The following is a 27,346-nucleotide window of genomic DNA, read 5'->3' as shown; positions in this document are numbered from 1 at the left end:
AAGAAGGCCAATGGCATCCTGGCCTGTATCAGGAATAGTGTGGCCAGCAGGAGCAGGAAGGTCATTGTTCCCCTGTACTGGGCACTGGTGAGGCCGCACCTCGAGTGCTGTGTCCAGTTCTGGGCCCCTCAGTTTAGGAAGGTGCTTGAAGGTGTTCAGAGAGGGGCAACGAGGCTGGTGAAGGGCTTGGAACACAAGCCCTGTGAGGAATGGCTGAGGGAGCTGGGGTTGTTTAGCCTGGAGAAAAGGAGAGTCAGAGGTGACCTTATCGCTCTCTACAACTCCCTGAAGGGTAGTTGTAGTCAGGTGGGGGTTGACCTTTTTCACCAGATAGCAACTGACAGAATGACAGGGCACAGTTCTCAAGCTGCGTCTAGGGAAATACAGGTTGGATATTAGGAAAAAGGTTTTTACAGAAAGGGTGATAAAAGTGCTGGAATGGACTGCCTGGGGAGGTGGTTGAATCACCATCCCTGGATGTGTTTAAAAAAAGACTGGAGATGGCACTCGATGCCATGATCTAGTTGAGGTGCTAGGGCACGGGTTGGACTAGATGATCTTGAAGGTCTTTTCCAACCCAGACGTTCTGTGAATTCTGTAAACTACGACCCTGCAAAAAATCAGGAGGCTTCTTAGGACAACAATGTAGGGCATAAACAAGCAAGTAAGACAGGAATACTGAACCTTTTTTTCTTAAAAAATCAGGGACATTGCTTCTGCTATGTTTCTTGCCAGATGCAATTTCCATGTCATAACATGATCTTCTGCTTAGTTTGGAAAGCTGACAGGTAGAAACAACAACAACAACCACAAGAGAAATTAAGTTTGCCTAAAAAAATGAAATAAAATTCAAGATGCATGTCCTTTTATGTCTTATCTTGATTTTTTAATTTCTTACACAGCTATTTAACATTTGAAAAATAATAGTAGTGAGAAAGACTAGATATTGACAGTAACGTAGTTAGTTAGCTGGTTATATAGTTATTTGGTTACCATTTCTTTTCTCACAGAAACAATAGTGATCAATGCTGATATACAAATCCTTTTAAAGGTAGTGTTTTAGAAAATAACATAATGTGTGGTGCATACTTAAAATATCCTACATTTCCTTATAAAAGGATCCCATTGAAATGGATGTTACGGTTGACCCTGTTATTCTCTTTCAAATTACATAGTTTCATTATATAATTTGGAATAGCTCAAGTTGATATCAAACTCATTGTATGTTGTTTGTATTGTATTATTTGAGTTTCATGTGTCTGATCTTTCTCTGTCCTTTAGATTCTGTTAATTCCTCTTACATACAGATTTTTCAACACCATTTGCAACTCACTTTTCTGATTTCAATGCCATTATTCTCTACTAAAAGTATCTGAGGTTTCATTTTCATTTCCGAATATAGGGAAACTTTCAGGAAAAAATGTCAGATGTCAAATTAGTTTCTCCTATAGAAGCTGTAGAAGGCAAGTGTGCGTTTTTATTTCCATTGGAAAAGATCTTGAGGTAGTGGCTTTCCAAATGATTGATCTAAGCCATTACTGAAACTCCAGCTTTTATTAGTTTTTGACCATAATTTTCTTTTACGATGCCATTGACTTCACTAAGAAATTTTACTGGAGATTGAAGTCCTTAATAGCAAGATCTGAGTAAATCTGTTATTAGGAAATAATGAGTTCAAATGGGTTATAAAAATTTCAGGAAATTTGTGAGATTTTATATCAAAGAGGTCAGAGGCAGAAAAAATGTTGCCCAGTAAAAAAAATCCAAATTGTAAGCCTGGAAGGACAGATCAGCTTTGTCATACATGAAATCCCTATTTGTGCTTGGTCTTTGCATATTAAGTGCTTTAATTAATTAATTTTGAGTTAAATATTTTTTAATTGAATGTTAAAATTAACCCATCAGCCCAGGTACCAAAAATTAAGTTTCCATTAATCACTTGTACACCATAAGAGTTATCTTTCCTGCGTTTACTGTATACTTTTACAAGTGTTTTAAGATGTGTTGGATGTATTTTTTTTTTTATGTTTTTACTTGTACTTTGGTTCCAAGGCAGATTTCAAAACCCCAGTTCCAACAAACAGCCCAGCCCCCATAGCCATTACCCTGTAAGCACCATGGCAACCTGAATTTTAATGACCCTTATCTCAACTAATACCACCCCTCTGACAAGGATGAGCCATTGGTGGACAGAGATAATCTGTCAAAGGGAAAACACCAATCACCTTAAACCGAAGGGGTGGGCTGTGGGTGGGCTGGGGCGGAGCAAAGGCACTATAAAACAAGGAGTCAGAGAAAGGCACGCCCCTTCCCTCCAGCCTTGAGGTGGAGTTCAGTGCTGGGAAGGCCTACTCCTATCAAGGAACTTTTAGTAATTTTTTTGGCTTTTGGACCAGCCAAAGGCCAGCCTAGCACTGCAAGCCCTTTTTCTCTACCTGAGGTCCAGTGCTGTTGCAGCTGGAAGATCTAAAATCCCTGCACTCCTGGGGCATACCATCTATTGAGCCATAGGATCCCAAATTTTTATATTTTGCTAATTTTTGCAATTTTTCAATTTTTCCGTTTTTAATAAATGGTTTTAATTTTTAACTAAGAGTTGTCTCATTTCTCACAAGCTTGGATGGAAAGAGACTGGAGATCCTGCAGTTTAACTTTGACAATGCCTTATCGAAGCAAAGACCAGGGATCCTCAGCACAAACCATTCCAAAGCTGACACCCCTCTTATTGAAGGATTTTTTCCCAACTGCTTTCAGTATTTATTTCCCTACAAGTGCTGTGATGAAAGGGAATGATCTACAAGATTAAAAATACGTTTGATATGACGCAGAAGGGGCATGGCTATCTTTCTCTTTTTAATTTTTTAGACTGCGACAGAGAAAGTGATTGAAAAGATGAAGCATGGGTTTTACCTGTGGACTAATGCAATTAATTTCCAGAATCAGGAGACCCCAGAGACCTCAGCTTCAGGGAACAATAATTTTATTTCTGTGATATTGAGGAGCAATTTCATTCATGTGAAGTATATTGTAAAAGCATGTGTCTCAGTCTGAGCAATCAAGACAGTGATTGATTATGTCAGGTCTATTGCAATTTTTAGAGAAATTTGTTTAGATTGTTTTTAAGAAACAGAGCAGAGTAACATAGTACAGTATCTAATATTCAATCCATGCAATATATTTCAGGGCCAGAATCTTCTTCTTTTTTGCACATATAGAGCTTTTTAGCACTTTAGTTAATCATAAACATCTGTGGTATTAATCAGCAGTGACAATGTATCCACTCAACTTGTACTGTTCCGTGGTTAAATAAATTTTGTGGCTTTCATGAAATAGGAGAAAATAGTCAAACTTCAAATATTTTTACAGTGAGTGTACACAGAATCATGACCTACTTATGATCAGGTCACCACGGCTGCTGTAGCAGGGAATAATTCTGATTTTTAGTAAAGATCTTTCACATTAATAGACATTAAAAGATTCAGAAGTCCTTTTCCCTGACTTTAATACTGAAAATGGTGTTTTTCAATATTAGCACAATGAGGAGGGTAGGAAGACAAACAATTTTTTTCTGATAAGTCTATGAAAACTACAAAAAGGAATAATTATTTATATATTCTTTATGTGTCTAATACAACATCCAATGACAGAACCACTTCCTTTTCCTATGCAAATACCAAAGTCTGTGCAAATACCAGTTTGCTTGGTGTCCTCTGGCTTTCTTTGCTGGCTAATAATATTGATTCCTTATAAAAGGTGTATTGTCAATATCAGTCATTAGGAATTTCCTTCAGGAAGGTGCATTTGTTCCTATAAGAATATTATAGAAATAAACTGGTGTCAAAATAAAGGTTTCTTTGGATTTTTTGATTCAAAATATAAAAGCCATTAAAATGTAATTTTTTATTATTTTTTTTAACTGTAAAACTATTTAGCAGAAACAAAATATTTCAGAATGAGTTAATTACTTGAAGCTCAGATATATTCACAGTTTGTGAAGGAAATGCCTCTTTACCTCATCTCAGTTTGTCCCTTGTGGTTTTGCCACAGCCTCCCTGATGGGATTGCTTCCTTCTATTCCAGTACCAGGCTGCAAAAGCCCTGGAGATGTATGGACAGAGAACGACGGTGTGCTAAGTGAAACCCTTTATTTTTGCTGTGGGATGTAGTTACTAAATCAGGACTTCATTCCCTGAGAGAACAAACTCTTCCTCTGGGCATTTGTTTTGTGACTTTGCTGGGTGATGTTTTGTGATTCAGCAGGAAAGGTGAGAGACAATTTGGAGCATCCACAAATGTTACAACTTGGCTGTGAAATCAGCCAGGGACAGACCGAGCAGCCACGTGAGAATGGTTTGGGATTTTTAAGTGGGAAGCTGCGTACAGAAAATAAAATAAGCAGCATTCCTGCTCACTACACTGGAAAACTTAAGGAGGGTAGTGAAAGAACTGACTCTATTTTATCAGAGAAGGGCTTATTTTAAAGTTGTGGTTTTGATGCTACCCCCAAACTACACTTTTGTGTTCAAGTTCTATGGATGCAATAAAAGGGAACTCATAAAAGGAAAAGATTCAGTTTAAGGAGTTGCTAAAAAAATATAAGAGATGAAGTATCCTAATTCCAACATGTACCTCTTGTATGATTTCAGAAATACAGCTTACATTTTACTTTATATAGTCGAATACATATTTGCTTGAAATTTTTACTCTCAGGTTTGTTGCAGTCTGATTTCACTCTGCTTTATTTTTTTCTCATCTCAGAGCAAGAATTAGACCCATTTAAAAACACTAAAGCTAGAGACAAACATATAAACATCAAAACTTACATCTAGAAATGCATTGCACACCTGTTTTTCTCTTCCATCTTGACCCGTTGAGATTCTTGATACAGAAAAGAGGCTTTTCTGTGCTAAAAATGAAGAATTTTTTTTTTTAATTGGCTGATTTGTATTTTGTGCTCACAGAGAATAGGATATGCTTTTGGACAGTAATTAATTTATCCATATGAAAATTAGACCTTGACATTAAAAAAAAAAATCAAAAATATCCTTTCTTCTTCAACAAATTTGTGTATCAGCAGAATTTCCTTCTTTACTCTTCCCTTTCTTTATTTTGTCATTCTTCCAACTTACTCCTGACCACCATTTACTCTGTCTCATATGTTTTATACACCACATATTTTCACTAAGCATTAGTTCAGTCTGGAGGGATGTAGCAATGTGTTTTGTCTGCATAACTGTAGTAGCAAATTCAGCCTGCAAAAACATCTTTCCATTTCCTGTCTGTCCCCTTTATCCAGCATCCTCATCTTCAACTGATGCTGAAAAAGAATCCAATTGACACAGCTGAGCATTATTGGGTTCTGATTGACTTTAATTTCTTGTGGCTCATTTAATATGAAGCCTTCCATGACTTCAGCATATTAAGAACATAGAACTACAGTTTTTTTCTCTTTTTGATGTACATAAAGCTAAATTGCTCTAAAACCTCACAAGTCTGCATAGTTACAAAGAGATTATATCTTGCTTAGATTATCTTAATTCTTTAATTGGGAAGGGAGGCACTCTGTATATACATCTATAAATCTATAACATTACTGAGGAGTGATACATTGTCAGAAAATCTTTTGGGCTTTCCCATGTGGAAATTGTACTCTACATAATGTCTCTGTCAAAACTTGTAAGTTTATCTTGTATGAAATGAGAGAGATGTGTTTCATTTACTGACTTTGATTTCACTTCATATTTATAGGAGAAAAAAAAAATCATATTTTCTGTAATTTTTATCGTCAGTATTGTCACCCCCACATTTTCTTTCTAAACCTGTGTTTCCCTGAACACTGATTTCAGTGCAGCAGAAAGTTTCTTGCCAAACCTCTTATTGTCATTGGGTAAAAAGATGACATGTTGTTTTCTTGCACAGCTTAATAGTAGCACATGAGACCTTTGACATAAGTGGAAACTCCAATTTGTAGGAACCCAGAGTGCAGAGAATATTTCTCTCCCTCTTTTGAAGGGTTCTACCCCCCTGGACAACATTGTTTTGGACCTTCATCCTTGGAAAAAACTGCCTACTCTTAGAGAAGAATTAGAAACCACACTGGTGTGAACTAGGTGATAGAATACTGTGTAAGATTGTCACAGGGTGAAAAATTTAGAGGTTTTGGGCAAAAAAACATCAAAATGAAAGATTGTTGTTCTCCAAACCTTCTTCTTCTCCTGCTCCATATTCTGCAGTAAAAGTAGTTTGGGATGATTGGACAAAGAATTCTGCAGTTCCTGGTTGTGTTACCAGATACTTGGTAGAAAAGTAAAAATAATCTACATTTTCAGTGACCATTGGTTAATTTACCTTTAAAAAGGCCGTGTAATCTTGATAATTCAGCTTTCTCCTGCATTCCCTGCTTTGTGCTATGTCTGGGTCACGCTGGTAGCTCTATTTCTCTGATAAGACTAAATAAACAACTATCTGGAAGCACCAAAGACTGAGAGTCTCGTTTGTCTCTTGAACTCCTGGCAAGGACTTTAAAAACTCTCTCCCAACCAGGAGAGGCTTAATTATGGCACGATCAGTGTCACCAATTAAATAATTAGTAAGCCTTAAAAAAAAAAAAAAGAGTGAAAGGTTATGAAAAGGTTGATTTACATTTTTTATCTGTTCAATTTTCAGAATAACCTTTTGAGGATCTCACGCTATTTCAGTCAAAGGATTCTGGGCAAAACTCAAAAGACTTTGTGGCTATTAAGGTACCTCTTACACTTTAAATGGTCTTTCTAGATGTGCTGTATGAATCTTTATGAAGACATTTCCATTTGCTGTATGTAGTTTGGGAGTAGTTGATATCTGGCAGAAAGCACTTGGTATTTCCCAAGTTAAAGTGAATGAGATCCTGGTATTTCATTGTAGCTGGAAATGAGCTGGAAATAAACATTGAGCAACTCCAAGCCATCAAGTTGCCCTGCTCTGAGCTGCTGGTGAGGGACCATTACAGGCTATAAATATACATTCAGCATCTTCAGCAAACACAGACTGTGAAGGAAATGCTCTTCAGCTTCAGTTTTACCGTCCAGAAAAGGGTGAAGCTGTTGTCTAAAATTTCCGTGTGTGAATTGAATGCTGGGGTTTGGGTTATGGGAAAAGATTCTTTAGATTGTCCTCTTTCAGAAAGTCAGCAAATACTCTTGCCTTTCCAGCTCGTGGCTTTAAAAGGCACAAGTTAATGTTCCAGCAACCATCCCTGCGAGGCTGATACAGCCCATTAAAATTGGGGGCACTTGGTCACTTTGTAGAATTACTTCAGAAATAAGCTGTAACTTTTGAGAAGCCTCTCTGAGGAATTAAATTCAAAGTGTAGATCTTTAAATGCTCTTAGGTACAGAGTGTGTGTGTGTGTGTGAGGGGCAGGGAATGATATCTTTTCATTTGTTTTTATTTTCACCTGAAAGATGCCAGGAACATTATTATACTTCTTAAAGTTTCGGGTGATGAGTTCAATGTTTATTGTGCTTGAAATGTGTTCTCCACATAAAAGAGGTTATCTTCCCTTTTCTTTGTGATTCTGTGCTTGTGAATCTTTGCTTTTTATTAACAGAAAAAGCTGCAGTGGTACGACCTGCCAGAGATGCTGATTTATTTCAAAGGCTCTAGCTCTTTCAATAGGAGCAAAAAGAAATAATGAAAAAAGATATCCTTATTCTCTTATATTAGAATTCCAGGTCTTATTTTAGTTTCATGCACTTACTTTACATAATTTCAAGAAAAGCAATTGAAATTATTCACATTGTCTCCCTATGGCCCATAGCCAGCTTTGTTGCTTTGAAGAAGATGGTGACCTGGCCTTCAGTATGCCAAAAAATCTCTAATAAAAAATATGTGATTAATCAAGTTCTCCTGTAAATTGTTTATGTAGGGATTTACTGTGATTTTCTTTTTCTTCATTGAGGAAATTCTGAAGTATACCTATTTGTCCTAATATGGTAGAAATTACTGGGCTGTTGGACAAAACTGTGAAACAGACTAAAACCATGAGGGAACCTAAAAATAATGGCATAATCCAAAACAAAGCCTAAGATTAAAAAGCAATAAAAGGCACATGATATATATGTGTAATGCATGGCTCATAACGAATACCACTCAGCACATCAAAACATTTTTGTACTTGTGTTTTTTTTCCTGCAGTTACTTATTTAAACATGTATAATATATATATATATATATATACACACATACACATATTTATCTCAGATATGAAGGTAAATAATTGCAAAGTGCCAGAACAATGGCAGCAGATGAGAAAATCCTGTGTTTTTCAGCACAACCAGCACATCAGGACTGCAGTCTTCATCCACCTTCTTAATTTCTTGCCACAGCTGGGCTTCAAGCTTTATTTTTCTGAAGCTGACATTCATCCAGTGGGAATATCCAGAAGTCAACAAATTAACCTACAATACCTTGGAACTACTGGAAACGAACTGTTGAAGATTATACAAGAAAAAGATTGAAAAATCAAGGTTTTTTCAACCCTCAGATATTAAAAATGCCCATGGATCCCCCAGAAGCTTGTTTGCCTCTAGAGTTGAGACAAAAACTTTACCTTTGGTGAACATTCTTAGATAATCTGTGTGCTTCTCAGACTGGTGATAGTGGTAGGTTCTTTCCTGTCAGTGTGCCCATTACTAGATGCATCTGAACCTACAAAACCTTGCTGCCTGACAGAGTGCAGTAATCAAATAGGACTCCTGAGCAGATGCTGAGCTTTATTTAACATATTGACAAGTTTATTACTTTGCTTCAAACTTCATGGCTTCATCCCGTGCAGAACAGGCAGCTGGATTTTCCTCCAGAAAAAAAGAACACCTCCCTCTGGAGTAACACAGAGTATTTGGCAAATAATAGACAAACATCAAGGTATTCCCTATTCTTAGGAATGTAACCTCTGAAATTTTAAGTGACCTTCTGCGTGTTCCTATAAATGTTAATATTTTTGTGTTTATAAGGTGCAAGTTAAGAAAGCTGATAATAAAATTTTCGGAATGGCATTTCTTTCCAAAAGTGTTCAGCAACTTTCTGGGATATGTGAGGTCAGGTAAATACCTGAAGTTTCTGGCCAGGGAAATTGAGGTAGAAACACAGAGGGAGGTTACTGAGGCCACAGTGTGAGATGAGATCTGGGGCAAAGCAGCTTTTTTTGACAGTCACGAGCCTTTTCAGCACTTATTATTAACAGGACAGAAGTTCCTGGCCTTCAGGGTAGAGTAGGGGCTACTCCCCTTATCTGAGTGCTAGCCATATGCCACCTCATTTTCTGCCTCTAGGGACTATTCACAATGTTTCTCAGAGAATTTATAGATTTATAAATACATTAATTAAAAGATTATAAATATGACTAAAATATAGATCTTTATGAAAGTTGTTCAGGTGCATGGAAATTCTACCAGCTGTCTGTGCTTCAGTAGATGTAGGCCATGCCTGCAATATCCAGGTTTGGAATGTGACTTGTTCAAAGAGATGAGATTTTTTTGGTGATACCACCATTTCAGCTCACTAAAATGAAGGACTTTCCAGTCATAAGTAGAATGGAAGTATTTTCCACAAAAAATTATAAAATAAAACAAGTGAATCCTTTAGAAAATAATAAACTAATAAATTTAGACTCCGTTTTTCAGCATGTTTGTAAAGCATTTGGTACCTTTTCAAGAAAAACTCAGGAACAAGTTTTCTACTTGACGCTGGATGACTGGAGAAGAGAATTTTCTTACTGGAATTTTGTATTCTCTATGGAAGCATGTGCTCATAATTTATTTTCCCCAAATACCTGTTGGTTCTAAGATCTAAGTCCTTGTGGTTTCCAAAATGCTCTGTTAATTAATGAACTGCTCTTCTGCAGTACCCTGGATGTGGTTCTCTGTCCATCTGGCCAAACATAACACAGAATTAATAAAAATAAATTGGGAGTGAGCAATTCTCTTTCCAGCCCTTTCCCTCATCCAACCAGTTTGTAAGTGACAGTTCCAGAGGGAGAGTTTGTAATCTGACCAAAGCTTAAAAATTTACGCTGGTCAACATGTTCTGATGTTTTTTACAAAAGCAACTTTAAGAACACGTGAATCTAAATGTAAGGAAGACCAGGATTTTTTCTTGCCTGTTAAGACAAGAAGCCTCAACCTAGAAGAATCAGGAGAGAAGCAGAAAAGGTTGGAGACAAGTGGCTTGAGTAAGCAGAGAGGCATTTAGAAAATGTTCTTTATCCTACTTTAGCTCATAGACTTTGAAATTCCTCTCTGATCACAACATTAAACCAGATGGATGAAGAAGCAGTGGTATAAACAGAGCTCCTTCTGCAGTAATATTTGAAATGTTATTCACTATATATATCTCCATCCTTGAAAGTAACTCCCAATTTATGGGAAATCAAAACACTTCCTAAGGAATCACGGAGAAGTTGTAAAAGAAATTGCATCCCCGTGACAGGGGGTTGACACATAGTGATAAACACATCAAGACAATTGACAATAAACATGTCAAAACAAACTTGTGTTTTGAAATTCACTGAAAAAAAAAATATACATAAAGAAGCCATTATGGTTTTAAAAATTAGGGAGGTGTAGAGTAGCTTTCCAAAGCTGAAGTGTTACCTTTAAATGTCAAAATGCACTTCCAGGTGTTTATATGAGGGGTGCTTTACTTCAGGTGAACGTAAATACATACAGAATCACAGAACTGGAAAACAGAAAGCCCTCAGTTTTACTTCTAGTTATGACTTTAACTTCATCCCTTACAGGTTTTATCACTATTTCCTCAAAGCAGTTTTACCACTCAGTAAAGAAGGAAACAGCTGCCAAATTACCTTTTTCAAAAAAAAAAAAAGGGGTGTCAAAGAGGTTTAGGTTCTAATGAGCTCACTGAAAGTCAACAGATTAAAGCCCTTAGAGGATAAAGTGAAAAAGAAATTGTCCCTTCAGGAACACTGGAATTACTCCTAGGCTTACTCTCCATCTAGTTTCTTTCCTAAGTTTGGAGAAATGCTTCTGTTTTCTTTCCTTTTACCTGTTCTGTTTTTTGGCTTGGTTTGTTTTTTTTCCTGTGTTTCAGCTGACATAAAGCTGCAGGCTAGTTGTTTGTTTAATCCCCTCTCTTTTTTTTTTTTTTTTTCCACAGGAGAAATGATAAAACCATAGAAAGCTCCATTGCTGCCTTGCAGTCCTACTGCCATTAACGGGAGCCTTACACTCAATTACCACCACCTCCACAGAAAGTTTAATTAACCAACATAATGAGGAAAAAAAAAAATGTATTTAACAGCTAGATTGAGTGGAATCATAGTATTAAGCACAGTGAGATATCTCCATATTGCCCTAGAATGAACTACATCCCAAATAATGAGAGGGGGGGGAAAATGATGCTTGAAACAACCTTGTACCAGAAATAAATACTGCATTATTATTCCTGTCATTGGAAATAACTATGATAATGCATTCACTATTGATCCTTCTCAGCAGGACTCCAGCTCTGACTCATTGCTCATCCTAAATGGCTCAGTGAGTTGCAAGAGCTGCCAGTGCCTGCCCATTTAGTCTTACAGCATTTTGTGTACTCCACCTGCTTCGGAGCACTGCCTGTCTGTGCTCTGCCTTCACGTGGGCTAGCAGCAAAGCAACCCTAAAAAACAATATTTTGAAGTACACACCAGTAAGCTTTGAATTCCGGGGGGGGGGCGGGAATAGAAGGAAGAATTTGGTTTTTCACATGGATAAAATAAAAAATAAAAAATGGAGTATATATTTGGAAAATAATTTTGAAAGATGAGCAAAAGCATTAAAATTTTTATGATTTCTGAATTATTTTTCTTTTGCCTGGTTTTAGTTAGGTGACCATGCTGGTCTTCCAGCTTCTTGGTTGTTTATATAGAAGTTTCACTGGAAGTTTCACTGGAAATATGATAGATTTTCTTTCTTTTTTTTGGGGGGGGATGGTTGTCAAAATTTAGTTTTCACAACATAACTATCTGATTTTTTTTTTGTTTTTTTGTTCTTTTATTTTCCATTCTTTTCCACAGATAATTCACCAATTCTTTTGCTATTCCTAATAGATACATCTTTTAGTTTACATACTTTAAAAGTGTTATGCATTTAAAAACTAATATGTGTCTCTAGTAAGTATATGCATAATACTTGTAACCACTACTATGATATGCAGTGCCTCAGTATATTAAGAATAGAGAACATAAGTCTGAACATACACAAAAGAAATCTTATAACTTCTTTTACTTTTAAAATGCATATATAGAATTAAAATATGAGCTTGTGGAAACAGTCTTTAAGGTTTTGGGGTTTTTTTACTGGCTTATAAATTAGCAGTGGTTTTGAGCGTATAAAAATTATGTGCTGTCAGAGCTGAAGTGATTGATTGACTAAAATTTCTATTAAGAAAATGAGGGTTCACCACAGTGCTCCACATTCCACAGCTGCCTTAATGGTGTCTGGAAAGAGTGACTGGAACAGCTCCCATAAGTCCAAATGAACAAAAATCCAAATACCTCCCTGCCACGCTCGGGTCTCGAGGCAGGCATGGAACTGTGACTGTCAGGGGAGCACCAGGGGCACTCAGGCGATGGAGAGCAGAGTGAAAACCTGATACCAGATACAAAACCAGAGACAAGATGAGGTTACAGACCGGAGGCTACCACCACACCAGCCCCCATACAGTGATTTTAGCCACCCAAGCGCTCTAAGGCTCTTTTCGGTGAAATGAGAACAATATTGGACACGGTTTTGAGAGTTTGTACAGGTGAGGAGCCCCTCAGGTGGGTCACACCTGCCTGTCCTATTTTTGTGAGTAAGAGGAAGGAACAGTGTTGGTAAAGCTGGTTGACACTGAGGCCACAGGTCAGGACCGGGCCAAGGAGTTGGGCCAGCAGCAAAGTCCGTGGGGATGGTTGGGATGTCCCAGGAATCCCCATCTGGATGTCAGACAGCAGCAGCAGTGGATGTCATAAAAACCCAGAACTGACGTAGACAAGAAACAAACATTGATCAAAAAAAAAAAAAAAAAAGTCTGTTTCAAAAACTTTTTAATATTTGTTAAGTCTAGCACTTAACTTGGCCTTTTCATGGCTGCTAGGACCTGTGGTACAGCTTCAGGACCCAGAAAGGGCTGGACAGTAACTCACCAGTATCACTAAACACGGGAAATTTAAAAAAAGGGTGGGAAATAGTACATTTCTGATAAGATATCCTGTAGGAAAAATAATACACCCCAGTTTTATAAACATTTAAAATAATTTTTAATTAAAAGGTTTCCCAGGCAGTGGAATTACTTAGGCAATTCATGAATTTCTTCTCTCTACAAGATTCAAGAGCTAATTCTCAAAGAAGTCACTTTTACATGTTATGTACCAAAATGCCTGTGTTGTAAAATTCAAAAAAACAGATAAAATCTGGTTAATTATATATATATATGAAAAACCCAAACAGTTAAGAGTTGATAAGTTTCTCTGGATAGGGAATTTGTTCACATCTTTTAAGACTAATTTCAATTTGACATAATAGAAATATAGACACAGTAGTCTTGGGTAATTTGCATTCTATCTTCTAACAAAGAAAAGTTAAGTATAAGCCTTAAAATGGGGTAATTTCTCTGCTGAACTGCAGATAAGGCTGAAAAAATGAAGAAAGAGCAGCACAGGTGAAAGCACACTACACACAGAAATAAATTAACCAACATATCTAATTAATGTAGTGTACTAATTGAAAATTGAACTCCTGATATTGCAAATTTTAATCTGCCTTGTTTCTCAGTACATTATTAATAATCCAAGATAACATTAAATTTCCTCTGCAAAGACTTTTTATATAAAGCTAACAAAGTTAAACCCAAAATTCTGCATTGTGTAATAGTAACAATAAAAGTTAAGATGCAGTAATAATCTCAGCAAAGTTGTGGGTGATTACATTTCATGCCTTTAATGTTAAACTCAAATAATCCTACCCACATAATACACCAGCCTTTGACATAACAAAGGAATATGACATTACTGAATTAATAATCACATTAATTGGTATGTACAGCTGTGGGAGCACTGATATTGAATTAATTTAGCACAGATTAATGTAGACATGGCAATGTGAATATTTACATATCATTAAAGCTTGGTGCCTTAAAGACTCAAGGGCATTTTGTCCCCAAAACCCCTTTGGTTTACTGTAGCATGTTTTCAGTAGAATTTATCATCAAAGTTGGACAAGTGTTGGCACTTCAGTAACAATTTCAGGTGTTCAAATCTCAAGGAAAAACAAAACAAAACTTAAGGAATCTTAGTAGTAATCCCAAACCTCTGAATCTGAAATGCAATGAAATGGCAAATTAAGTCTTTTACACGTGTACCTTTCATGAGGGGTCTTTAAATGCAGAAATTATACCATTGTTTTCTTAAATGATCATGCAAGCTGTATAGAAACAGGAATGTCTAATGGAAATAGAAATTGAATGTAATATCTTTCTGTGTTTTTTAGAGGTGAGTGCAATAACACCAATAAACACAAGTATTTAAAATCTGTGCTTTTATATAAAGTTTTAATCATTTTATTACGGTGATTAAGGTTTGTTCTGCCTTGTAGAGATTTAAAAGTTGCTATAATTTCTTTTCTATATTTAAAAAAAAAAAAACCCAAAACCTGATCTACTTTAAAAAAACCAAAAAACTTGGTAATACAACAAATCTAATCAAAGAACACTGCAATAAATCACTAAAAACTTTTGTCCAATACAATCCACTAATCGATTAACATTCAAACTGCCTTATGCCATTAGCCTGACATTACTTGGTCCTCGTTTGTAATTTAAATTAGATACGACATTTATGTTTAACTGTTCTCACACCGGTATCACTGCTGGCTGTAAACTTAAAATCTGTTGATTTTGGTAGAACTGTCGTGGATTATACGAGTGATTTATGACTGGTGATAGTGTAACCTCTTCAAAAAATCAGCCTTTAATGTTAGACCCATTTATCCATTTCTTTTATTAATTCCTAGCAGTTGCAATGCAACAACTCAGAATGGGAACAAACTTTCTTTTAACCATTTAAATTAAGTCATTTAATCTTACCTGGTCCAGATCTTTCTGTGCCACTAAAGAGCAAAAAGGGCATTGCTGGGGGCAATGGAATTCACAGGCATCCGAAGCTCGTTGTAGAATAATTAACTTGTTTACAAAAGGCATCTTACTTGTAGATAGCTAAAGCTGAGTGGAATTAATCCCTACCTTCGCCATGCCTTTGATCTAGAAATCACTCACCTGCTTCTAAGAAATTCTGTAAGAACAGTAAACCACCTGGGATTTCAAAGAATTTCCCTTGAGCATGAAAGTCGGAAACTATTGAATTATTATAGTAATTTCAGCTATTAATTGACAATTTACCCTCTTTCTAAAATAAAGCAGTAACAACTCTTTTAGATTTCTTCACTCTAAATAAAAGAGCTTGACAGGTTTCCATCAAACTGCCCTGGTTGTTTCCCTTTAAATAGCACTGCCTCCATCTCCTGAGTCATCTCTAGGTGGATTCTCTGCAGTTTCATAACCCTGTTTTAGTTTCAAAGGAAATCTGTCAATTTTGGCTATGGGTTTCTGTCAAAGCATGAATAGGAACAGAACAGCAAATGGATTTTGAGTGTTAGAGAACTGCAGAAATTTTTTTTTTTCCATCTTTTCAGGTGTTTTACCCAAGCACAGACAAAATGACACTGGAATCCAGTGGAGCACAACCTAGCTGTATTAATGACTGCAAACTCTATCCTAAAAATTCCTGCTTGAATAAAGCTTTTTACATTTTTTTTTTTTTTTAATAAAAGAGAAAGATAAAATAAGAATCCATTATTTAACACCAGAAGACCAACAATCTTCCCCCTCCACACAACAGCAGAGGGATTTCATTATGTTGCTACCTGCTGAGGGATTTCTGATGTCAGTCTATGGACAGTAAGATCTCCATGTTTCTTGAGACATATTTAAACTGAATAAACAATTTAGATTTTGGAAAAAAAAAAAAAAAAGGCTGGGAATTTCAAGAGTACTGGTATCTTAAGTAAAAACCTATGTCTGATTTGGTTAAATACTGGAGATTTTCTGTGCTCCTCTGGATTACTCAGAACTTCTCATTCTTGACCTCCTGATCTTTCCCTCCCATGCAGCAGCCAACATCCCCCTCCTAAATTCTGTCACCAGCCCTTTCCTCCTACACAAATCTATTCAATGTAATGGGTCAAAATTCTTTTAATGAGTCTCTTATCAGATTTTTCCCTTCTTTCTGTGGGCTCAGAACCTCCAACACAGTACATTCCTCTTATATTTTTTTTTTTTTTTTTTCCCTCTAAGGATTCAGTTAATGTCTTATTATACTTCTGGGCATCATTTGGCTCTATCTAATCTGTAGCAGCTGCACTGCAGATAGCCCGAGGCTCAATTCATTGCCCAGCCATGTTTCTGATTTGCAGGTACATAACTGGCCTGAACACAGGATAATACCACTCTGAGAAAAAAAAAATCCACATTTTTTTGATACACCGAGGCAGCTACATTCAATATGAATTCACCTCCATCATCTTTTTTCACCAGTTTGGGGTTTTTTTTCACCATTTTGTGTTTTCCTGCCCAGTGCTATCTGCACCAGGAATATACATTTTGCATATCTTTCTATGTGATACCAAACACCTGGGAAAATACTGACAGGGTGACCAGCTGTAAAAGAAAAGGAGCTTGGTTTACATTATGTCTACAAGGAAGGCATTGAAGGTTGCTTCACGCAGAATTCCATGCATAAATGTTAATGCTTTATTCAGATTTAAATAATAAGCATGGTATTATTCTACCCAAATATGCAATGAAGCGGAGAAAGAAATGTATGCTGAAAAATATTGCCAGGAAAATCATTGAAAGAGATGGACTCAGTCTGAGTTCATGGTTTGGTTTAGAAGCATTTTGTGCTACACATGCATAAGCTCAGTGAGAGCTGAGCAGACTTTTCCTTGAGACAGCAGAAAAATAAGGGAAAAACAATATCTGGAAAAGTATGATGATAGAATATGGGGGTTTTCTCCAAGGACAGGGTATTCCTGTTCTATTCTTGATAACGCTGTAGAACTTTTCACAACTCCCTTCCTGCCCTCACAAGGACAAACCAGAAGAAAACACAGCCTTTTGCTTAAGCATATAAATTTAAAAATCCACACGTAAGGAATCCGTGTCCACGTTGCTTCTCCAGTTCAATTTAAGCAGCTGTTTTACTAAACCTTGTGAATTTCCTTTACTCATGGAATTAGAAGCTATTGGCACACACAGACTATTATACACAAAAAGTAGATTTGTCAAGCTGTGTTGAAGGACAGTATCTGAAACATCGTGTGGATTATTATTAATGACAGCAATTCTGCACTCAGGTATAAAAGTGTAAGCAAAACAGGTGATTGGTATTGGCAATAGATATCAGAAATAAGTTTTCTTACAGGGAGGGTGGCACGGGTTGCCAGAAGAAGTTGTGGTTGCCTCATCCCTGGAAGTGCCCAAGGCCAGGTTGGATGGGGCTTGGAGCAACCTGGGATAGTGGAAGGTCTCAGGAAGTTTGGACTAGATGACCTTTAAACTATGCTATGATTCTATGACATTTATCTGAATTGTGATTATATTCCACATAACTAACCATTTAGTGAGATCTCCAAATAAGTAAAGGACCTGAAAACTGCTCAAAATGAGGGAGGAAAAAATCTTCCTCCCGTGAGATTTAATTTTTTCCATTGGGGAGAAAAAAATCAGTTCCGACTGAAGACAAATTTCATCTGTTTCCCTTTCTATCCTCTTTAAAATTCCTTTTAAGCATTTTGGATCTTGTCCTAGTATTTATTGTTTCACAGAGAAATTGATTCTCAGCCACCAAGCTGAGCAAGGTACATAAAAAATGCAATTTCTCTTGCATAAGCTATGGATTACTCTTAACAATTTAGCACTCTAAAAGCTAATAAAATAATAAATTGCAGTCCCTCATATCACCTCACAGTTGGCAGAGTGACAACCACCTAAGGAAGGCTGTCTGTGTAAATGTTCCAACGCAAAAAAAAACTTTATCTGTGCTACTCTGCCTTATTTCTTTCCATTTACTTCCGCATAGGATCTGTGGTTATTACCTTGACGCATTTTTATTGATCTGCTGAAGTTTCTGTCCCAGTCAGTTACAAGACATTGACTTTTTGACTTCCCTTTTTTTCCTCCCACTCCCCCCCCAAAATGGAATTAAGGGAATGTACGTCCTGGATCGCTGCAGCTCATTGCAGTTTGTTTGTATCCTCATGGCTCCTCAGTTCAGCCCAACTGCTTTCATGTAGAATATGGTATTTCAGGGTATAATATTTCCAAGCAGAAGCCTTGGAGGCTTTTGTATAGACAATTTAGTGCAAATCTATGTGGAACTGGTCTGTATTCCCAATATTTTTTACAGATACTTTTTTTTTTTTTTAAATTGAATTTGTTGTCATTGTTACATAAAAAAGGAAAAAAAAGCCGCCAACAAATACTTAGATTTTCTTCAAACATACAATCTTACTTGACATTGTATCGAAATATTTTCTACTTTGCTTCAAAGGAAGATGTGGAGAGGTATTTAGTAGATTTTTCATCTTAACTCTCTGGTATTCACTGGAGTGGAACAAGATAGTTCTGCCATGAAAGAGGACTACGATGGCAGTTTTACATTTTAAATGCAAAAGTCAGAAGTCTGTGACAATCATCACATAAATAAAAGGCCAGAACAGAAAATAAAATCTCTCTTTAAATGTTGCTTAAGTGGTACTCTTAGTATTTGGTGAATTGTAGATCCTGTTTGGGGGGATTTTAGTTTAGTTTTTTAGGTTTGTTTTTTTTTTTTTTTTTAAATAAAAGGGGTTCCCATCTGGTGAGCAAAAGAAGTACATTTGCAGTGGGCCAACAGTGTGAGAGGAAGGTATAATAAAGTTTAAACATTTTTTCCCCTTAAATGTCATGGTGGAGCACACAGCAGTGATGTTCCACAAGCAGAATGGGAAAATGTGCAAATAGCAAAGGTTATTAGCTTGACCTTCAGGCTTAAAATTATGAGTTTAAAAACAGAAAGAAAAATTCAGAGGAAATGAAAATGCTGGGGAAAAAAAGCGTGATTTACCACGTCACACTTAAAAACAACAACAACAAAAAACCCCAAAAACAACAACCAAAAAAACCAACAAAAACCAAAACAAAAACAAACAAACCCCCCCCCCCCCCAAAAAGGCAACAAGATATTATATTTCATTACTACACACAGTTATTTAAATTCTTTTTTGCTAAATTTAAATATCCCTTTTAACTTGTAGTCCTATTTTTCATACCAAAATTAACTCTCTTTGAAGTCCATTTTGGAAATAGAGATAAAATCCATGAATGCATATTTAACCTACTAAATCAAATTTTTGCCTCTGTTATGTAATTCTATTCCTGTCTTTTCAGCTAATTAAAGAGTAATTTAGAGCAATCCTTCATTGTATTTGTACCAGAGAAGTTTAGAGAAATCAAAGTTGTCCTAGTTGTCCTATTATTTTTCTTTAAATAACAAAGAAGGAAAACGTTGCATTTTATTAAAAACTTCACAGATCAACTCAGTTGTCCACTTTTCTGCACAATAAAGCAAGTCTGTGAAGACAAAACAAAAAAGGATTGAGGGTGATATTTATGAACCCCATTCCTTACTTACAAAGTGAAGTCTAAATTAAAAATTTGATAGATGTCTAATTTTCCGTAAAAGAGTTCACACAAAACTGAATTGCTTCATTCTTTTTTTTTAAATTATTATTATTAATTGTGGTTAAATCATATTTCCAGAAAAAAAAGTCTGTAAGTGTTCCTCTAAGCTGTCCACTGCACTAGATGAATATTATATTCTAACTACAAATTAAAATTGTTTACATTATCACCTTGGATTGACTTGCAGCACTATCTCCCCAGAAATTCATCCTTATTTAGTGTGACATCTAACCTCTCATAAAGAAATAGAAAAAAAAAAAATAAAAAAAAGGAAGTTCCTATCTCTGGAAATTCTTGCCATTACTTTCTGTGGAGAATTCATCTCAAGACAGCTTGACCAGAAAAAAAAAAATCACATGGATCAACACAAGATTAAATATATGCAATTTTTTAAAATTTTATTTTACCAAACACTGTCCTGAAAGGAGAGATGCATGAAATCTTTCAAATTAATCTTTTTTTCCCCCCTGTATCATAGTGAAAATAATCCCTTGGACTTTGGAACACACCTTGCAATTATGGGTTTCTGAAATAATTATGTCATTTACTGCTATTGCAAAACATTTGCCTTGAAAGCTGATTATGCCACAGAAATAGATATCCAGGGAAGGCTGTGGAGGGGGAGAAGGAACTCAGCTCACATCCTTTCTGGTATTAGTCTGTTCAGTGAGTTAATGGAAAAGCTGATACTAATGGTACACTATAAATTAGTACATCTGCAATAAAAGAACTTATTTTCCATTTTAATCGCTTGGGAGCTGTTCTGCAAATGTGTTTCCATCTTAGGTTCTGGCGAGTTCAATGATGTGCACTACAGGGCTCATGCTCCAGTAAACTGGTGAAAGATGTTAAATGCAAGAACAGCATTAAAGTTATGTCTGGTGGCAGTATAAATGAAAGTCTCTCAGTATTCCCCTGTAACCTGCTCAGGAGTTTGTAACTCAGCTGTGAAATGGGCACTCAATTAAAAAGACTACTGCACGAGTCTGCAGGAAAAAAAAAAAAATTTTCTCGAGTTCATTGGAACTACCTTAAATAGACTTTGATTTTTAGGCCTGTCAGGGGACACGAGTTTTAATTCTGGAAGATAAAACAGTTGGTCTGGTGTATCTGTAGGAAATACAACATCTTCAGACCTCAGTCCTTGCCTTTTTGCCAAATTATGTGTTATCATGTTTATATCTCTGTACCAGAAATATCTTTAATATGCATCACCACTAATCCCTAACTATTGCAAACTGCCCAGCTTTCACCCCAAAAGAAAAGAAATCTGGCACAATTTACACTATGTTGCAACTTTTGCTGAGGAAATGAAATTAAATATAAAAGTCTTAATATGACTTAATTTAGAGTCTTTTGAAGTCTTGATAATTATTTATAGTGGCATCTATGCATTAGCTTTTTGAGAGCATGAATGTGTGGTTGCCAATATGTGTGTGCCTGATTCCCTTCATATTGCCTAGAAAATAGAGAAATTCAGCTGATGGCAACAGAGTTTGACATTTTTATCAAAAACATTTGAACTGAGAGAAAACATCTTAGGGCGACGTCATTAAGAGCTGTCTTAGCATCCATTCTCCCACTGTGGCTGTGGATAGAAACTTGGTGTGTGCAAATTACAGGCCAGGATTTCAGAATACTGCATATATAGAACAACAACAAAAAAAAAAAAAAACAACAAAATGGAACAAAACAAAACAAAAAAAAAAACCAACAAAACAAATGTAAACAAAACCAAACTAAACCAACCAAAAAAAAAACAACCCCATGCATGTAAATACAAGAATCCTTTAGGCAAAGCAAGCTGATGAAAATTTTTCTCATTTCCAGCCCAGGTGGGAACCTGGAAAACATGCATTATCCATGGCCAAAGGTATTTTGACTGTCTCATGAGAATGGGTATTAGTTGTTAGAACAGGTTGTGCTGGAAAACAACTGTCCCCATTCCCTACATGACAAATACCCTGTGGGTGTCAGACCGTGCCATTCTGCTCTTGAATACAACTCTTGGCACGCTGAAATTGGATGGCAAAAGGGATGTTTTGAGATACAAAGTTTATTTATGTTTGCCACGTGCCTCATCTGCCAGTATAATGCCCCTTGGTTGCATCACATCCCTTGGTTTCAAAACAACATTGATATCAAAATTCTGTAAAGTTTAATTATTGGCCATTCCTGCTAGGAGGTTCAATTTTAACTTGGTTCTGTGACTGCAGGTACCAGTAAAGGAATTACTTAGCTGCTTTTAAATGGCAGTTGTATTCTTGTATAAATACATATTCTATTTTCTCGTCCTTAATAAGGAGAAAATGTATTTGTTTTGCATAATTAGAGAAAATAACAGTCATATTTTCATGAAACTAGGGGTTGGGGTTTTTTTTCCCTACTAATTGCTTAACACCACAAGAAAATATGAAATTAAATTGCCATTTCATGCCATGTAATAGCCACTGAGAGTCTTCAGGAGCTGGTAAAGAATATAAGTTAACCTGTTGTGGGTTTCCTATCCCTGCCCTGATCTTCCATTATCAGGCAGACATCTGCTCAAACTAAAGAGTTCCTTGTGCAGAACAGTGCAATTAGCCAAGCAATTAGCTGCTGTTTGCAAAAATTATACATGCACCTAAGACAAATTGGCAGGATGGGACAATCCACATAAAACTCATCCATGGGAACATGTTAGAAATCATCTTCTGCAGCTAAATTTGAGAGGAATCTCTTTTTTTTCTCTCTAAAAAAACCACACATGAGAATTTTGGGTTCTTCTACTAATTTCAGTGAGTTTTGACCTGAAGTCTCAATTTTTTCCTATATTAATGGTCAGAGCTGTTGGTGCAGAGGTTTGCAACACGTGGCAACATTCCAGGTGCTGTTTATTAAATTGTTGTGTCACACAAAGTAATTTTTAAAATCAATTATTTGCACACTCTACTAATTCTCATAGGTTGCCCTGGGAATTTTAAATTTAAAATGAATCCCCAAACCCCACCTGATTTAAAGATTTCATCCACATGATGGTTTTCTTTCAGAAGATTCTACTTAGCAATGGAGTAGGTGAATATTTAATACTCCTATTATTATTTAAAGAGGGAAATGTGATCTTTATGTGAAGTCAGAGAGTTCTTTACTCACTTTCTTTTTCTGCTTCATCTATAATTATAGATATATTCTATAACAGTACATTAAACACTGTTTAATTTGGTTTGCTTTTTCCCATTGCCTATATTTTAGTTTGTCATCAATAGGGGTAAAGACTGCTTAAAATTAATTAATTAATTATGTTTTACCTGAAAGATAGGCCCTCAAAGATCTGAAAACTCAAAACCAGTTGGTGTAGATTTCTTCATATTTTCAGTCTTATGTACTCCACATATAACAATTTTATTGAATTTTGAAATGCTTGACATTTCTATCTACATGAATACATTCTTTTACAAAGATAAGTATGTCCTCTTTTAAACGCAATCCTGGAATAAGTCAAGCTGAGGGGGCAAAGCCTTATTTCTTACTCGTATTATAGGTGTTTTTTGTCTCCTATGTTTACTAGAAATGCTTTCAGGAGTGATGTGTCAATTAGAGTTCAGCAACAGCACAATTTCAAGTATATTCAGTAGTGCTAAAAGAACATTGTTATGGTGAAAAAATAAAACCCAGCTTATTTTTAAGTCTAAATCTGGGTGGAAATGGCACATGATAATGACATACACAGGAGGCTGCCAAATGAAAGAGCCACAAAGACCCTTTCAGCAATGCAATTGTAGCAGAGGAACTCAAAAAATGCAACAACAAAAACCTGCCGTGAGGTTTTTGAAAAAACCCAGAGCATCAATTCTTATTGTAATTTCTTAAATCAAGTTATGCTACTTTTCTAGAGGCAAAGATGAAAGAGGGATTTTACGTGAGGAAGCATTGTTCTTAAAAATGAATGATTGAAAAAACGACATGAGGAGACCCCAAAGCAATTCCCCCTGTGAAACTCATCCATGCTTTACCTCTCCTTTGGAAGCCCATGAGGCCTGTTAAGGGCTCTCCTCAGAGCACAGCCCATCACACCTGCTCTGGTCTTTTTTTGGTTTTATTACTCTTCACCTGAAATATTTGGCTTTGACATCCTCATTTTGAGGAGACTGGGGGGAGACTTTAATCTCCAGGTTCTTGGCCTGGGTTGGATGCCTTCACTTGGACATCTTGTGTTATAGGGGGAAAAAATTTCAGCTCATTTTAGTTGCTGTCAAAGCCTCACAGATCCAGACCTGAACTCATTACACCAGGAGAAATTAACGAATCAGTGAGCCAGACTCACATTTCAGATCCTCTGATGGGCATTTATGGCAATCTCACCGACACAGTGATGCCTCTGCTTTGTAAACAACTCCAATGACAGAACCATTTGTTGAAGGGTTGAACAAAACACCTATTTTATTTTTGGGTTTTTTTTATTTCAAGCCACCATCTGATTATTTCCAACTGCCCCAACCACATGTTCCGAGATAATTAGGCAAGTGAAATATTGTGTAAATCACAAAATGAAGTAAAAATCTCCCTTTATGTGTGATTTTCTTAACCATGCAAACAAAAATCTTGTATCACCACAGAGAGAGCTGCCTAGCCCTAGCAACCCCCTTTCCTTACACAGAATTCTTACTGATTCTCTATCTACCCTTGGGGTTGTTAAACCATCCTGACTGATCTGACAAACACACACACACACAAAAAAGCCCCAAACCAACCAAATAACTAATTTTGTGCATCTGTAAGAGAAAGTTTTCTCAAAATCATCAATAAAAATGACTAGACATTGTTAATGCATTTGTGCTTTAAAGTGAAAAGTCAAAATGACAGTTAAACTGAAAACCACCCTATGCAATTTTTACTCAAAGTGTAAATTTTCATCCTAAAAGTGTCACTAAATGTCAGATTCTCAAACATGCTGTGAGTCTTCACATGTTTTTCTGCTAATATGGGGCGATTCAGAGGATTTTAGAACAGGAGCCATGAAGCTTTTTAAACTGAGTTCTCTGAAGGAAGCTCGGTCCTTACCATGTTTCATTTTAAAGCAAAAAAGCCATTTCATCAGCTCAGTAATGTTACTCTGCTTTGGCTCAACTGTTTGTGCCTTGGTGTTTCATTTTGATTAACACTGAGCATGAGCAGACTACGTTTCAACCAGAAGTTCAGCAAGAAAATATAATGAATGGCCAAGCTGGTTTATTTATTTTTTATTCAGTCATTTACTTACTATTATTTAAAAGCTTAGGTACTGACTGTTGTGGAATTATTCTGGATAACTGTTCTCCAGTTTCTGCAGCATTCCCAAATAGTATCACCAGCTTCCAGTCAGCTGGGACCTCTCAGAATTGCCAAGACAAAAAATGTCAATCCTGACAACAAAGATTTTTAAGTATAACTGTGGTTTTCTACACTCCACTGAAATAATAATCCTGACACCCTCAATACTGAAAAGAGAATATAAATTTCAATACATATATATATATAAAATTAATTTTCAGATGGTATAGGGAACATCCCTCATTGTTTTAACAGGAATATCCTGTTCACAAATCTCTTAAATATATATAACAAAAAAAGAAGATGGAAGCAGGCTGCAGTCACGAATTTTTACACACAAAAGGTAACAGATGTGTAACCATTTATAATTGATCACATTAGGAAACTCCTTTGACACTTCTATTATGTTCATATTGCAGCACTGGAATTTTGGATATGATAGGATGCATGCAGAATGTCTTCAAATCTCTACCAGGAAATTTCCCTCCTCACTATTAATTTAATAAAGGCGCTAAATTTTTCTTAATTTAGCCTGTATCCCCTTGTGGTCCTCATCAATGAGGTGATGGGGAGTGCAGATTTGCATGGAATCAACTTTGCCACCTGAAAGAGCTACAGTGAAGGAGGTGCATAAATCAGCAGACACCCAAGCTGATTTATTTACAGAGCCCACTCCAGCATTCTTGGTCCAACATAGAAGCATTTAAAAAAAAACCAAAAAAACTAACCCAACAACCAAAACAAATTTGAAAAAACCAAACCTTAAAGAACATTTTAAAAATCCCAATTTGTTGAACTGTCTCTATTATTTCTATTGCTGGATTGAGCACAGTAAAGTTTGGGTACTTTTTGATATATTCACCTGTCAGCTTTACCTGCTCTTTTCATCCCCAAACCTAGGGGGAGAAAGTAGTTTCTTACTAATACAAGCATTCAAAACATGTTAAGTAACAGTATTGTTTTAGAAGACAGGGAATATATTTTAATTTTAAGAGAAATGTGGAATAAAATTAAACATCCAAATAAAGTACAAACCCCTCAGACTTTGGCCCTTAGAATAAGATGTATCCGTGGTATCTTTTCAATCTGCCAGGAAGAATATACTTAAATTGTTAATTAAATAAAAATGTTAGGGGTACAGTGCTTTCTTAAGCATTGTTTCTATTGTCTTTCCTGTTATTCTTGTGTCTGAACACAGCTTTTTAGGCAGGGTTTTAAGCAGAAGTTCCAATCGTGTGATTGTGTCATTAAGTTAATGTAAACCAGGGAAAATTACCATCTTTTGGAGAAAAAAAGATCAAAACAACCAAAACAACCAAACCCAGAAAAAAGCCAGCCTTTAAAACATAGAAGACTCTTTATTACATAGTACAGCACACAACACAATAATAGAAACACTCTGCTTTTTTATTGCTTTGAGATGAGACAGTGGCTTCCTAGAGCTCTTAAAGTTTATATTGTAAGATTCAAGACAAATAATAAGAAAACCACCCAAACATACTCTTCTTCACAGCTTTATTTATAAATGCCATTTGCAGGGTTTTCTGTGTAAAACCTCTTCTGGAGTTCACTCCTAGAGCTGTTAGGGCTTTGGTAAAAATAAGCACTTCTGACAGCACCATTTCACTTCTCTCTGTGGCCCTTTTGCCAAGTACTTCTATTTTTGACATCCACCTTTGGCTGGTAGAGCCTATTGTGAAAGGTTTAAGAGTCTTCTGTTTTCAAAATTCCCTGTGTGAAATGGTAACACCCAATTAAGTAAATACCTATGTGCATTTATTCGTGCTAGTATGAGTAAATTGATCTATTTTTTTCCCCTTTTTGATCTCAGTTTTCATCAGGTCTCTATATGTCATGGTTTAACCAGAGAGTAACTGAGCACCACACAGCCTCTGGCTCACTCTGCCCCCTCCAGCAGGATCAGAGGAAGAGAACTGGAAGAGTAAAAGTTAAAAAAACCCCTCATGGGTTGAGGTATGAGCAGTGTAACCCTTGCTACAAAATTTAAAAAAAAAGGAAAACACGACCTCAAAGCAACCACAAAACAAGTAAAATTAAAAATAAGCAATGAAAACAACAACAATGGTAACAACAACAACAACAACGACTGTGACGCTGATGCTGAAAAGGAATAACAAAAGTGAGAGACATAAAACTCAAGAAAAACAACTGATACAAGTGAAAGCCACTGCTCACCACCAACTGGTGATTCCCAGGCAGGCCCCAAGCAGTGTCCTCCCTTCCAGCCTTCCCCCAGCTT

General features: G+C 36.3%; 1 long non-coding RNA gene across 2 annotated transcripts in view; it reads left to right on the top strand.

Moving 5' to 3' along the window:
* The window catches only part of LOC138103798 (uncharacterized), a 43,609-nt gene extending 16,569 nt beyond the window's left edge, over positions 1–27,040 (top strand). Inside the window, exons 2-3 of one of the 2 annotated variants that reach the window (XR_011147861.1) lie at positions 6,667–6,743; positions 26,918–27,040. This is a non-coding gene — a long non-coding RNA (uncharacterized lncRNA). Of the gene's footprint in view, positions 1–6,666; positions 6,744–11,154; positions 11,709–26,917 lie in introns of those variants that run through there. The other variant, XR_011147860.1, reaches the window with a different exon arrangement.
* The last annotated feature ends 306 nt before the right edge of the window (positions 27,041–27,346 follow it).

The sequence above is a fragment of the Aphelocoma coerulescens genome (genome assembly GCF_041296385.1).
Source record: "Aphelocoma coerulescens isolate FSJ_1873_10779 chromosome Z unlocalized genomic scaffold, UR_Acoe_1.0 ChrZ, whole genome shotgun sequence".
NCBI lineage: Eukaryota > Metazoa > Chordata > Aves > Passeriformes > Corvidae > Aphelocoma > Aphelocoma coerulescens.
Note: the sequence above shows the minus strand (reverse complement) of the source record. Positions and strands in the feature narration are given on the sequence as shown.